Below are 15,381 nucleotides of genomic sequence, written 5' to 3' on the forward strand. Positions count from 1 at the left end.
CTGATCTGAGACCCTTTTCTGGTCTCTGAGAGCACCAGGAATGCATATGATGCTCATACATAAAATGCAGGCAAAAAGCCATAAAATACATAAAAATAACATTTAAAGATTTAAGTGTATTAGTAGAGCTTTATATGATGATGTCTCCTTTGATCAAATGTGCTATTACAGAAACGGAATTTAGCTAATATCAAGAGTCCCCAAATGTCAGCAAAAAAAAAAAAAAAAAAAAAAAAAAAAACAACAACAACAACAAAACCACATCCTATTTACTCATTTTCCAAGGGACCCATCATAAGAACTGCAGTGTTCTTAGAGGATAGCTTTGTGAAAAATTGCAACTGACAAGAAGCATCACCCAGCCCCAGCAAGGCTCCCCCCAGAATAGTTTACTTCCGCTCTTTTATCTCTGCATGCAAAGCGAGGTCGGACTCCCCTTCTTCTAACCTTTCTAATTCTGGCCTGCCCAGTACCTGCTTACAGTTTGTCCTACACTCTGAGAAATTTACCCTGCATTTTGACTCTCAGAATCACCCTAAGAACAGCAATGAGAAGACCAAACACAGAACACCACTCATGCCTGGGCCCCTTCCTAGATGTACTGACCTAGGTTACAGCCCTGGTAACTGGGTGTTTCAGTGTTCAGGTAGATAAACTGTGCAGCAAAGGTAGGAACCGTGGAAATGAGTCATCTTCTAAAACATTTACATGGTCTTTTCACAATACTGGGGTAGCTCCAAATTATCTCAAGTAATCAAATTAAAATACCTAATCCTATGCTGTAAGACTCTTTGCCAGCTGACTAGAATAGTCTCCTTTCAAAACAGCTTAAATTTATCTCCTTTCTAAAGCTTCCCCAGATTAGTCTCACCTGGCTGCCTGGAGATCTCCAGGTTTCCAAATCTCGAGCATTCCAACAGCACTGGTTTACAAAGCCTGGAACCACAGCTGACTGTGAATAATATTGTTTTAACCTTGCTTTCAGAGATAGCTTTCAGGGCCTTTTCTTGTAATTTTAATCTCTCTGAAGTCTCACTGGCCAACAGACAATCCAAAATAAACAAATGTGTTCTTAGCAGAATCTTCTACTAAACCAACTATCTAAAGTACGCAATAGTGGTTCATTAAAAAAACAAAAAAAAAAAAAAAAAACAATTACAATTAAAGCCATCAACTTTAAGAGCTGAAACGCTTGTTATTTTTCTTTCTTATAAAAGAATGTATTGTATATGTATGTATGTATATATGTATTATGTATATATACATATATACATATACATGTATATGTGTGTTATTCATGTATTTTAGACATTGGAATTTGGTTTCTCCACCCACCTTTCTACTGAAACTACTAGTTACCTTCTTACCACTGACAATTTCATTCATATACTTGTTTATTTATTCACATTTATTGGTGGAAAGTGCTGGGAATAAAATATTAGCATCAGCCCCTACCTGATGATGCAGAATACTATGCTATTAGTCTCACAGAACTGTCTGTCAGACATCTTAACCGAAGACAGTGGGATTCTGTAGGCACCAGGAGGTCTTTGCTTAGCATTCATTCAGTGGACCTCTCTGCAGTGTTTACGGGGTTGCTCCTGCTCTGGCTTTCTGAGCCTCTCTTTTCCTTCCCCTTCACTGATTCTGTACAACCAGTCAATCCTATGTTTCCGGCTGTTGTGTCTCCGAAAGCCCCAGGTATTATTTTCCCACTCCTTAAACACACACACACACACACACACATACACACACACACACACACACACACACACACACACACACACGCTCATACAGAGAGGGTTCCTGAGGGAAAGCATACAGTGGAAAGATCTGAAGGCCAGGATGCTAGGGACTGCTGCTCCCAGGCTTCCATCCGTCTCCTCTCCTTTCAGACTTGTTTCCACTCCATATTGAGATCTGAGTATCTCCATCTGGATAAGCCAATCACAGTTCCAATTAACATGACTAAAATAAATTTGCTACTTCTTACCACCCTCATTTATCCCCTTTCAGAGTATCCCTGCCCTGCATTCTTTCATAGCCTCCCACTATCAGGCACACATTTAGGCTATACCAGTCCTAAAGCCCACATGCAAGCTATAGGAAAGGAGTCTTTTGTCCATCTCCCCTGGCTCCTCTTTCCTGCCTCAAGGGCTCCTTGCCCTAAATGACCTGTACACTTCACCAAGGAGGTCAGCCCTTTTATCCCTGTCTGTTTATTCCCTGCAGGACCTCACGCCAACCCTAAAGCCAGATGGTCAAGGTTCCCCATCTGCACGTCCGTCACTCCAGTTGTGCAGCACTGTCTTTCTGGCCCATGTATTTTGTAAGCATGTCTCCCTCTATCTCGGCTGGCTCATATCCAGACGTTCATGCCCGCTTCCCCCTCCTCTTCTTTGAAATCTTTTGCATCACCATAAAGAGAGGAGGTAGCTGCCCTTCTTTGGGTTATTGCAAAACTGTGATTGCCTCTTCTAATCCCCCCTTCTAGTCTGCTTTATAAAAGCATCAAATTATGCTCAAACATTCACCTTAACCTTCCCCCCTCTATTATCCAGGCTCCAACCTTACCTTGCTTAAAGAGTTCAGGATGCTGTGCACAAGAAGGCTGTAGCATTTGCCCCAATGCCCCACATAGTAGGCAGTCATTTATTGGAACAAAGTTGTTATTAAGTGAAAAGAGAAGTTGCTAGCTATACTTGATACTTTTTCCTGAATATGCAAGACACAGTTGAAGAGCTCTTCCAGGGACAGTCAGACTGAAGGTAGGTAGCCTAACAAAACTGCTGGAGTTTAACCTGCAACAGCATGGACATCCAGTTAACCCTTTCGAGTTCTCCTTTTAGGTTGTCTTTTAAGTCCCATTACTCCCATTTATCTATAAACTGTATAAGGGGAATATAACTATCCTGCTCAGGTATAAAAAAGATTTTTTAACTGACATGGAAATGGAAAAAAAAAAAAAAAAACCCTGTAACTATCAACAGGCATGTGCATGTGTTCTGACCTTGTTGGAGAAACTTAGAGACATGGGTCCCTGCAGGGCAGAGGAGGTTCAGAAGAGAGACATGGTAGACAAAAGAGTCTTAATAGTGACAAAGCAGCAAAGTACAAGGTCACACCATGATGCCAACATACTCTTCCAGAGACTCTGGGGGGCACCAGGAGGGTGAAAGCAGGTCTTGAAGGAGCACAGTAGATATTTAAAGCATTTGTCAAATAAATGACTGATGGTCAGGATTAGGGGATAGAAATGAAGGTGCAAGTGTGTGTGTGTGTGTGTGTGTGTGTGCATGTGCTCGAGTGTGTTCGAGTACACAGTAGTAGTAGTAGGATATGACCAGGACAAACTGTTTTGGTTGTTCAAAAGCCTGAAAGTTAATGGCCCATTATAAAGAGATACTGCTACCAGGAAGTGCAGGGTGCTTAGTTCCTCTTTAAAATATCAAGGCTGTTTACAGACGTGAAAGACCTGCTTTGGTAATACTGAGTAACTGCCAGTGACTTCACACTCGCACAACAGGCACAGTCTTATGCTTCTCAGAGCATTCCTTCTGCTGGGGCGTCATGTGCCTGAATTACAAGCACCTTATCTTCCTGGTTTTTCAATGAGGAGGTAAAGGAAGAGGAGTCAGGTTCACCAGCACAGGTTCTAGCCCCAGGCAGTGTGGAAGGAGGTGCTGGGGAGCCCCTGCTGGCTCAATCTCACATTGCCTATGCAGAGTGCTTTGTAAATCTCAGACCAACTCAACCAGAATGAATTATAGTACAAGTCACCAGATGCCGGGCTCTCTGTAACATGTTATTTAATTCAGATTCATCATCATGATCTGTACACTTATCCTGTGCATGTATCTTAGGGATGTAGGATCTGGGTAAAATCACTTGGGTTTTGATGCTACAGCAGAATTACCATGATACCAAAGTGCAATTTTTTTTCTAAACTGTTCTTTTAAAAAATAAAAAGAAATAAAACGAACATTTTAAAATAACAATAAAAGTAATTTTAGGTTTTTTTCTTTTCATTGAAATGTTGGGGACTGAAGCCAGGACCCTGAGTAGATTAGGCTTTACCTTCCTGTGTGCTGTGTACTCCCATCCTCAAGTGTGTGCTTGCACACACATGCCAAGGCAAGTGCTGGAGGCACAGGAGAACTTTGTGGAGTCGGTTCTCTTTTTCCATCTTTGTGGAACTCTGATTGGCTTCATAGCAAGCACTTTTGACTGCTGGATCGTCTTGCTGTGCCCCCAAACCAGACTTTTTTAAAGTTTCTGTTACTTAGTAAAATGTGGCCAGTGTCTAAGGGTCAACACATTGTACTAAAGATAGTCGTGTACCAAGCTAACATAGCAACCACCCAGTAACAGCTGAGACTTCCTGATCATTGGCAGTTCCTTCTGCCCACACCTGTCCATTCCTGGCCCCTTCCTTCCGCTGGTGTCCATTCTAGGCCATTTACTAATTTACACAGCCAACTGTCTTAGAATCAGTAGCCCGGAGGACCTGGCAAGGTACAGAGAAAAGTGCCCCTTTTATTTCAACCTTTGTCTTAGGGAGGAAACATAATTAAATGTCATCGTACAGTTGTCTTGGGAGATTTGTGGCTAACTAGATCTATTTAATTATTTGTTATATAATCTCTTCTGTTTTTGTTTATGCATTATTTGAATGTCTCCTATATGAATAGATGATCACTATACAGGTCACTGAGGAATTCAACGGGGAACGGAAATTGCTGACTCAGAACAGAAAACCCGTGTTAGACCCTTTGTGCAGTCCTGTCCAGGTTATGATACTGATAAGCAGGTATTTTTTTTCTCACATTTCTGGATGCTGGGAAGTTCAAGATAAATCAGTCTCCTCTTTGATTTGGTGTCTAGAAATGACTCTTCACTTCCTAGATGACACCTTGTGATGTGTTTATAAAAAGATAAAGAGGGGATTTGTTTTGGTGGAGGTGTGGCCCATGCTGAGGCATCCCTTCCCCCAGCACCCCCCACACAGGGACCAGCCATTCGATGGCAAAGTATAGAGTTTATTCAGGGCATGGGGAGTGGAGTTAAGAGTGTAATAGAGGCAGAAAGAGAGAGAGAGAGAGAGAGAGAGAGAAGAGAAGTAGAGGATTCTCGAGGCCGGCCATGAGCTCATAGAGAATGGAGAGAAGGGGGAAAGAGAATGGGGAGAGAGGAGGGAAGGGGTGAGGGGGCAGAGCAGGAGCAAGAGCAAGAGAGAGGGAGGGGGCAAGCAGCCCCTTTTATAGTGAGTCAGGCACACCTGGCTGTTGCCAGGTAACTGTGGGGCAGAGCTTAGACAAAATGCTAACACCTTGTAACCATGATCTCACACAGAAGAGAAGACCTAGGACTTCCGAGGTGGCTAATCCCATTCACATGGACTCCATTCTCAGCTCCTAGTCACTTTTTGTTATGGACACATCTCCAAGCCACTTGGGGGTAGGTTTCCACAGGAACTTTGCAGGAACACATACATTTAAATAGTAACCAGCTTATAGGGCATAACAAACAGCTATGCTTCTTTTATTGAACAGATACTAAGTTCTTTATATTGAGACAATTGTAACCCGTCTCATCCTTTGGAGGAATGTTTCTCATCACTTGTTGAATAAGAGTCAGCCTGGGATGCTAATGACAATATCCTTTTCCTTAAGTCATTGGCGTGACCATTTGACCCACATCTGACCGGTCAGAACACTAGATCACTGATCACCCTCAGCCACAGGGAAGCTGGCATGCCACCTAAATCAAGAACATTTTAGGTTTTATGTCTGATAGAGAAAAGAGAAAGGTTGAGGGGAGGGAGAGGAAGGGGAGGGTGAAGACAAATGATCTCTTACGTGTGTGTTTGTCTTCTCTTTTCTTGAACCCTTGGAGGAATTCTCACACACACACACACACACACATACACACACACACACACACACACACACACACACACACACACACACACACATCTTCTTCTTTGGTGGTTTTTCTGGTTTTATATAAAGTCATGGAATCCTTTTAAAACTAAACAAATTTGAGCTGAAAATTCAAGTCATTTTTCAGCAACCCAGTCTAACTTAAGAACTGTTGATTTGGTTTATGAAATGTTGTAACACAGTCAATATATGGTTGCATGATATAGTTAGGTAAATAACTGTAAGGCACTGACATTTTAAAGATTAATATCTGTTTGATTCATTCTATTTTTTTAAATTAGGAAATAATGATTATAATTCATCTTACTCTAAGTCAATATCCAACTCTAACATATTGAATAGTTACTCAAGGAGTATTAAAGTGTATAACTGTAACACTACACCAACTGTCTAATCAAATATATGCATTTACAACTACCATGATCAAATCATCGGAGCATTTATAGGCAGGTAACAGTGGAAGACAAGAAGAGTTCAGAATCAGCAAGTTCTAGGTTCCACTCTGGAAACACTACTTGTGGCCTGAGAATGTTTTTCAATGGGAAAAATCTTTCCTTTCTCCATCCTACCTAGCATGATATTTTAAGGGTTACTAATTGGTTCTGTAAGATACCTAGTACTGTTGCTTTCTACAAGAAGAAGTTAGCTATTGGCTGTGACTTTAATTTTTTCAAACACTGATTTTTAATGATGGTTCTTAAATGCTTTAACCTCCCTTGTAGCCCTCCACCCACCAAAGGTAGTGGAAAAGAAAAGATACAGGATGGAGGGAGTAGACCTGTGTAAAAGGTTCTGTGGAGCAATTCCCATCTGTGTTGTCTGGAAATTGGCAGCTCAGTTCACAGGATAGCAGCAGCAGCTCGATCCACTGAAAATACTTCATGGATACATACATCGGCAATCCAGTTAGTAGAGTAGGTTTATCAATAGCGGTGGCATGACCTAGCAGAGCCAGCCAGGCCTCAGCCTCTGCACAAGTCAGCAGGAGGAAGCAGGAGGGATGCCAGCAGTTCTTGGCTGTGCCTCTCTCAGGGAAGAGAAGATCAGTGAAGAATGAGAGACCCACCGTGCTGCACAGCGAGCTCTATAAGCAAGCCTAGCTCAGCCTCCGTCACTGTTCCTGGAGTTCTATTTATATCCTCCAAATATCACATGTCCTCCCTGGGTCTTGCCTCAGCACATATGTCTGTCTCAGGTGACATCATTCTGTCAATCAGCCCAAGTTCAAGGAAGCATCGAGAAACTGTAGCATACCACCAGAAGTTTTTTTTTGGCATGTTTCTCCCTATGGAGTCCCGACAAATGCAGTTCAATGTAAGGCAGACCAATACATGCATGTTTTAACAAAGACTCTTTCATCACATGTCCTTTCATGTTCATGCTTTAGCAGAACATCCTCTCTCCTGTGTCTGCTTCAGCTAAACCTTTCTTCACGAGTCTGCCTTAGTCTTTTACCTGTGTCCACTGCAAGAAAACACTCGTTTTTGTGTTTGCCCCAGCAAAACACCATTCAACACAATTGACTTTCCAAAGAACCTGTAAGTATCCACTTCAGTTGACTAATATTGTTTTCAAAATAGCTGTAGAAAAGCAAATGCTTATCCATTAATTATCCTTAATTATGCTCTCACCAAAGTTATTTTTCCTTCCAAAGATCAAATTCCATTGTATATGCTATTTTAAGCTCTGATCTAGAAATGCTCGCCAGTGCAATAAGGCAAGAAAGACATTCATAAGAGAAATGTCATTAGCACTGAAGAGAGAGAAGGCATTTACTAGTAATCAGATTGTCTCTTTGGATGAGTCAAGATGATCACCTCAAAAAGCTATTAGAACTAAAAGGAAAAACTTGAAAACTAATTACATCAGATTAAAGTCTATACAATACAATTTGTTCTTCATATATGTAATCCATATAAGTGTATGTTGTAAAAATATGCCATTCACAATTAAAAGAATGTCCTCTATTAAACTAAAATATAAAGCTAACATGAGCTTATAATACAGCATTAATTTAGGTATAGCTAGCTTATTTAAAAACAACAAAAAAAAAAAACCACAAAACAAAAAACTAGTGAGACTGAGAAGATGGTTCAGCTAGTCAGGAACTTGTTGTGCAGGCAAGAGGACCTATGTCCAGACACTCAGCACCTATGTAAAAAGCCTTGCATTACAATATGTACCTGTAATGTGAGTGTTTGGGAAACAGATAGCAGAGTGTTTCTGGAGTACGCTGGCCAGCAAGTCTAGCCAAATCATTGAGCTCCAGGTTCAGTGACAGACCCTGGCTCAAAGAATACTATGAACAATGATTGAGGAAGACACATCTATTTTTCAGGAATATTCACACACATGCACAAACAAATATGTATACATTGACATCCAAAATAGCTAAGAAGTAGTCTATGTACATAAGGAGATTTGAGAACACATGAATAGAGACAATTTGCTATACTTAGTATGATGACAATTGGCAAGACATTTTCAAATTGCAATCCCAAACATAAATTGTAGATAGTATAAAATTTACACAGAAAATATGCCCTTATTGGAAATTACAAATAGTACTTACTGCACTGCGCCAAGACAGAAGCTGGATATTATTGTAGTTGAGATAATGAGACCCAGAATGACAAATACTACAGATTCTTTCTCATATGCAGAGTCTAACATTTGGTTTTTAATTGTGTGTATTTATGAGTGTGAGTGTGGGCATAAGCCACAAAAGTAGGAAGGGGATCCGAAGAGGGAGGAAGGAGGCTGGAGGGGCAGGGGGGATGGAGCATATAATATGTGTGGCATGAACGTGGAAAAAGGATTACTAGGGGTAATCCCAAATTTGGTCTGGAGAAACCAAAATTATGTGCGGGAAGTATTTATGAGAAACCATAAGAAAACCTATTTCTCCGTATGCTAATAAGGCAAACAATTTGTTTTGAAGTCTAAAACCTGTGACACCATGAAGGTTTCGGTAGAAACAAAAGCACCTTAGACAATTAGAAAACCAAACCACCAATTTAGAAATAAGACGGAAATCGGTGACAGTGTTGAGCCACGTATCATGAATATATTGAAATCAGAATAAATTACTAAATGCAGTAAAATCTTAAAGGGGCAAATGTGAGCTCTGCAGAATCAAGCATTCCTTGGTCAGCTTTCACCCTTTGCACTTGATGGCTTATAGATGCTTGCATTTGAATTTGGAACTTAAAACGTCAGAAGTTCTTTTATTCTTTTTAAAGGAGGTTTATTTGAGTGAAGTGATTTCCAAACTATGGGAATTGTCCTTGTTTTAATTAAACTCCTTTGCATGGCACAAAGCAGGGCACCGAACACAGATGGGTGTTTAATGGTAATGATGTATCCTACAGAACTGCCCACACAGCGTGTGAAATAGTTTATGATCACGGATTCCTTTATGACAGCAAACATGACTGATTAGATCAATATCATTTGCATATTATTATGGGTCTGATGTTTTCTATTCTCTTCTTACATCTTAATCACATCTTAGTATGCTAAGAGAATATTAGTGGAGTTATGGAGACTTTCTCAAGTTCCATCTTTCGTGGGATTCTTCAGATGGACGAAGTAGTAAGCTCTTGAGAGATGTCATGTAGCAAATTTGATGATATGTTGCTTATTAAATACATAATTCTTTCCAACTGGCGTGTAGACTACATGTTGATAAAAGTCTTTATTTCTGCTCTTTTCTTGGTATAGTCAGCTATACCAGGTGGGTGCTTACTGAACTTACCAGTTCAACTAATATTTCTTTTAAGTAACAATACAGGTGTCAGAAAGTATGCTGGGAACTAGAGTAATTAAGATAGATATGATTTTGACCTGGAGGAATGTATACTCTAGCTATGGAGTCAATGAAGTTTGTGTGTTAGATTCAAACAGGCATTGCTCAAAGACTGTTCAGCAGCTGTCAGAGCAGATCACGGAAGTAACAGGTTCATCCCTTGTTATCCCAGCCCCAGGCAAGTATTTTCAACCCCTAATAACCCCTAATAAACCACTCAAATTTTATTTTTAGAATTGACTGTGCTCCAAGTACTGAGATAGACACTTTGTAGATCTTGAGAAATACATAATTATCTCATTTATGAGTGAGGAAGCTGCCAGGGCGTTTAATGCTAACTAAGTGTTGCATAATGGTTAAGACACGGACTTGAGGTCAAACAGCTGGGTGAATCTTGGCTATCCTGTAGATTTCCTGGGTGAACAATTACCTTTATACCCTCAAGCATTAGGGTTTTCTACCTATAAAAGCAGATATAAGAGCAGGCGAGTTGCTGCTGGCATTTGCAAAGGTAAAGGAGGTTAAGTTCAATTATGTAAATCACTCAGAGGAAACGGCTGAGTGTCACAATGCTTAAGGCCTGACTTAGGAGTGAGAAAAAAGGTGGTGTTTGTTAGACAAGATTGGGGGGATGGGCAGATGGTCTGAAATGTGTACCAGAAGTCAGGAAGACTTGATACAGTGTGGTGCCGAGTTCAGGAAGCATCTAGAAGGTGGAGCAGTGATGAAGGTAGCCTTGTCAAAGTGGCTTTGTCCTGTGACCAATGGAAAAGTGTAATCTTTTTTGAAAAATCAGATTTCTGATGTGAAAAGGCTACTCTGGTAGTCATGTAAATGTTTGCCTAGAGACCAGGCAACCTGTTAGACATTTGTCAAAACAAAACAATAACCTGTTTGGAGATATTTGTCAAAACAAAAGAAAAGAAAACAAAAGCAAACCAACATCAAAAACCAAATCTGTTCTGTCATGCCTGTCAAAACAGAAGAGTAGGGGAAACAAACGACGTTTGTGGAGATGGATGTGGAAGCCTTCCATTGCCAGAGTATGAGGCAGGAAGGGCTCCTGCTTTAAAGAGAACTTAGGCTTGGAAATACCAAGTAATTGTTTCCAGGGTTGGTTAGCTAAGCAACAAATGGAATCTATGCACAGTCTAAGTCCAAAGCAAATGTGCATTTCTCTTTACAGCATGCTGCATTTCTAGGAGACAGCCGGGGGCTGGAATCGAGGCAATGGGGATGATGATCAAAAGCCAAAAATAACATGGTTTGCCTATGTTTGATGTCTGAGTGTAGAGAATGGAGGTCAGGATGGCTCTGACAGAGGAAAGCATGGATGGTTATAGAGGGACTTATGTGGAGTAGAAAAAGGGATTTCAAGATGTCCTGGGGGAAAACAGTGGTCTTTGGGTGCACAGAGCAGCATGTCTTTGGAGCAGCTCACACTTAGACAAAGATGAGGGACTTAGAAGGTCTCAGTTACTCTCCTTCCTTGTTTATAAAACATACAGACCTTAGAAGTGAGATTTGCTTTGATACTTTAATAAAAGAACTGCTTCCTGGCTCAGGGCAGGCTTTACATCTGTGTATAACTAGAGGTTATCTAGCGTGTGGATAACAACGCTGGAAAGACACACAACAGAATATCTATGCAGACTGTTAAAACTTTCAAAACCAAATCGGGGCTAGGGTGTGGTGGCACACACACCTTTAATCCTAGCTCTAATGAGACAGAGACAGATAGATCACTGAATTCTAAGCTAGCCTGGTTTTCAGAGCAATTTCATGGACAGCCAGGGCTACACAGAGAAGCCATCAAAACAACAACCACAGCAAAAACTTGCATCAAATTAGAGAAAGCCATTAAGTCAGAAAAACATGAACTTCAGTTGATTGTCACATTAAAGACCTCTGGCGCTCCCAGGGACTAAAACACCAACCAATGAGCACACATGGAGAGACCCATGGCTCCAGTTGCTTATGTAGCAGAGGATGGCATTGTTTGGCATCAATGGGAGGAGAGGCCTTTGGTCCAGTGAAGGCTCATTTTCCCAGTGTAGGGGAATGCCAAGGCACTGAGGTGGGCAGGGTGGTTGGGAGTGGGAGCACCTTCATGGAAGCAAGGGGAGGGGAGGGAGAGAGGGGAGGGAAAAGAGATAACATTTGAAGTGTAAATACAGAAAATATCCAATAAAAATGATAAAACCAAAGACCTCTGGCGTTGTCATCTACTGTGAAAAAGAACTGGAGTAGCTTTGAGCCCCACCTTGGAACTTGTTAGAAGGAAAAAGAACTGGGCTCTACCAGTGACAACTGGCTTGTAACGTGTCCCTGTCTGGGAAGAAAAATCTGGTAATATCTACAAATCAAGTTTTGTGTCCTCAAATCTATCTCTGTTTATCTCTGCTCAGCTCTGTCCCTGCATACCACCAACCACCTCAATTCCTTTTTTAAAAAATTTTTATAAAAAATTTATTTTTAAATATATTTTAAATTATTTAAATTAATTTAAAAATTTTAAATTGGTGAATTTGTTAATTTACATTTCAAATGTTATTCCCCATCTGGGTTTCCTCACAGAAACCCCACCTTCCCTCTGCCTTCACGAGGATGCTCCCCAAAGCACCCACCTACTCCAGCCCCACTGCCTTAGCATTCCCCTACACTGGGGCATCAAGCCTTCACAAAACCAAGGGCTTCCCCTCCCTTTGATGGCCATCCTCTGCTATATATGCAGATGGAGCCATGGGTCTCTACATGTTTACTCTTTGGTTGGTGGTTTAGTCCCTGGGAGCTCGGGGCGGGGGAGAGGTGCTCTGGTTGGTTGATATTATTGTTCTTCCTATGGAGTTGCAAACCCCTTCAGCTCCTTCAGTTTTTACCCTAATTCCTTCATTGCGGTCTCCCTGCTCAGTCCGATAGTTGGCAGCAAGCATCTGCAAAGTATTCACATCTGTATTGGCAAGGCTCTAGCCAGAAGACATCCATATCAGGCTCCTGTCAGCATGTTCTTCTTGGCATCTGCAATAGTGTCTGGGATTGGTGTCTATATATGGGATGGATCCCCAGGAGGGGCAGTCTCCTGATAACATTTCCTTCAGTATCTGCTCTACTCTTTGTCCCTGTACTTCCTTTAGACAGGAGCCATTCTGAGTTAAAATTTTGAGAAGGGTAGGTTAACTCAATTCCTTCTGAAAACTGAAGAGACACATTGCTTCTCTCAAACCTAGAGACACTCAGAATGTGTCTGACACGTATTTGTGACATGTGCCTTCAGAGTTAGAATCAAACGTCAGGAATAAATGGTAGAGGACTTTCAAAGCTCCAAATCAGAGTGGGAATTATAAAATGAAATTATTGATAAATGTTGCTGGAGGAAATACAATCCTCAATAAATAAAGTAACAAGTTACAGGACATGAAAAATCACTGACTCAGACATGGCAGATAAAAAGTCACTCTGTGGTTTATCTTTTAACCTGTTCAAATAGAGGAAAGATAAACACAGCAACAGAAAAATGGCCAAGGTACAGACATGAAAAGACAACACAAGAGATGAACTCCAGACACCAGAGAATGTCTCCCCTCACAGGAGACCACAAAGGCGTATTAAAACAAGAAATCAATTTACACCTACAAATTGGCTTAGAATATCTAATAATAGGTGCCTAGTGCTGTTGGATTATGAAAAATAAACATTATCATATGCATTTGGAAATATATTAGTTGGCATAAATACTTCTGGGATACAATTTAACAATGCTTCAAAAGTCTTAGAATATGCATGTCCTGTGACCCAAAAAGAGAAATATTGATTTCAAAATTTTCATCGGAAATCAGTAACTAAAGATACGTCTAAAAATCTGCCTGTAAAAAATACTCATCTTAGAACCCTTATAAGAATAAAATAATTAAAACAATCTAAATCTGCAGGTTTATTAAGTAATATATGTCACATTTCTCAAGTAAATTATTATTCAGGTTTTAGCATTTATGATGTAGATAAAATAAAATAAAAATTTCTATAATATTCTATTACTATAAAAGTAACCTAATTAAAACTAGGTACAATTATATAAAAAATCTTATGAAAATGAACATGTGTAATGTATGTGTATGTGTGTGTGCGTGCGCACGCACAAGCATGTGCGTGCGCATGTCAACATTTGCTTGAGTGAAAAACTGGAATGAATGTCTTTGCAGGCAAAGAATTTTGCTATCTAGTTTATGAGTTAGCCCCAAAGTTTCCACACAATATGGCCAGATAATAATTGTTTACATGATTGATAAGTTTAATGAAATTAATTTTTTCTTTATGTTTCTCTAGTTTAAAAAGTTCTACATAAGTTTGAATTCTACTTTTTAGTCAGAGTAAGAGACTAATTCTAATTTTGAAAAAAAATGCTAATGAACAAAATTGACCACTACACATAAGGGTCAATTGTCAATAAGGGGGTTGTGAACTTGAACTACCAATTCAATCAAAGGAACAGAGGGAGCATTGCAGGGAATTAAGTAAGTACACATATTATTCCAGAAACTCGGGCCCCACTTTCACAGCTATTTTGTGTCATTCTATGTGACAGAACAATGCTTTTAAAGGTTTTCTACCTGAAAGAGAGCTCCCCAGGTGTCATTTCAAGTGTGAAATTTCTTTCAGGTTTATCCTTTAATGTCAGTTGGAATTTTGCATTTTTGTTTCGTAATAAGACCATCTAATTTCATAGGAAATCCCTTGAGTTTGTGTACTGTTAAGTTCTATTGATTCTTTGGAAAGTGTTTTATTATGTGTACCCGATGTCATCCATTGAGAACCTTTTGGAGCATGCTTAGTCACAGATGGGACCAAGCAGCCTGGAAAGGGAGAGTCCAGTTGGGAATTAGCTCAGGGAGTTGGGGAAGGGGGCCGGGCTGACTCTTTATCATCAGTATATCATCTGCTTGCTAGGGAGAGCTCTGTAAGAGAAAAGATCTCATGGGCAAGGATTAAATTAAACACGATGTGTTGAGCATTGCCTGGCGTGCAGGATGCTCTCAATAAATGTTAGCTGGTATTATCATCGGCATATCTAGTGTTCACACTCGAATGTCACCACCACTTATACTATCAGGTAAATTACCGCTTCTCTGAGTCAATGTAAATCAAGCTACATTCACATGTGACTTGACTTGTGCTCATTCCCTTTTATGAGAAAATTTTTATTGAGGACTGGCCATTTCTTTGTGAGCTCCCTAATCTAATTTCATTACTGATGAAGTGGTGGTGATTTTTGCCAAAATAATGTAGCTGCCTGAGAAATACCTGGACTGTAGTTCTTTTAAAAATATATTTATTTTCAAATTATTATTAATAATAACTATTGTTATTATTGTATGTGTATGGCTGGTTCTTTTTCTGCATGTATGTTTGTGCACCGCATGTATCTCTGGTCCCTGAGGGGGAAGGCAGATGTCGGATCCCCTCGTACAGATGGTTGTCAGCTGCCACGTGTGTCCTAGAAATTGAATCTACAAACTCTGAGAGAGCATCCAGTGCTTATTAACCTCTAAACTGTGTGTATGTTCATGTATGTGTGTACATGTGTGTGCATGTGTGCATGTGTGTATGTATGTGTGCATGTGTGTGTGCATGCCA

The sequence above is a fragment of the Micromys minutus genome (assembly GCF_963924665.1).
Source record: "Micromys minutus genome assembly, chromosome: 18".
NCBI lineage: Eukaryota > Metazoa > Chordata > Mammalia > Rodentia > Muridae > Micromys > Micromys minutus.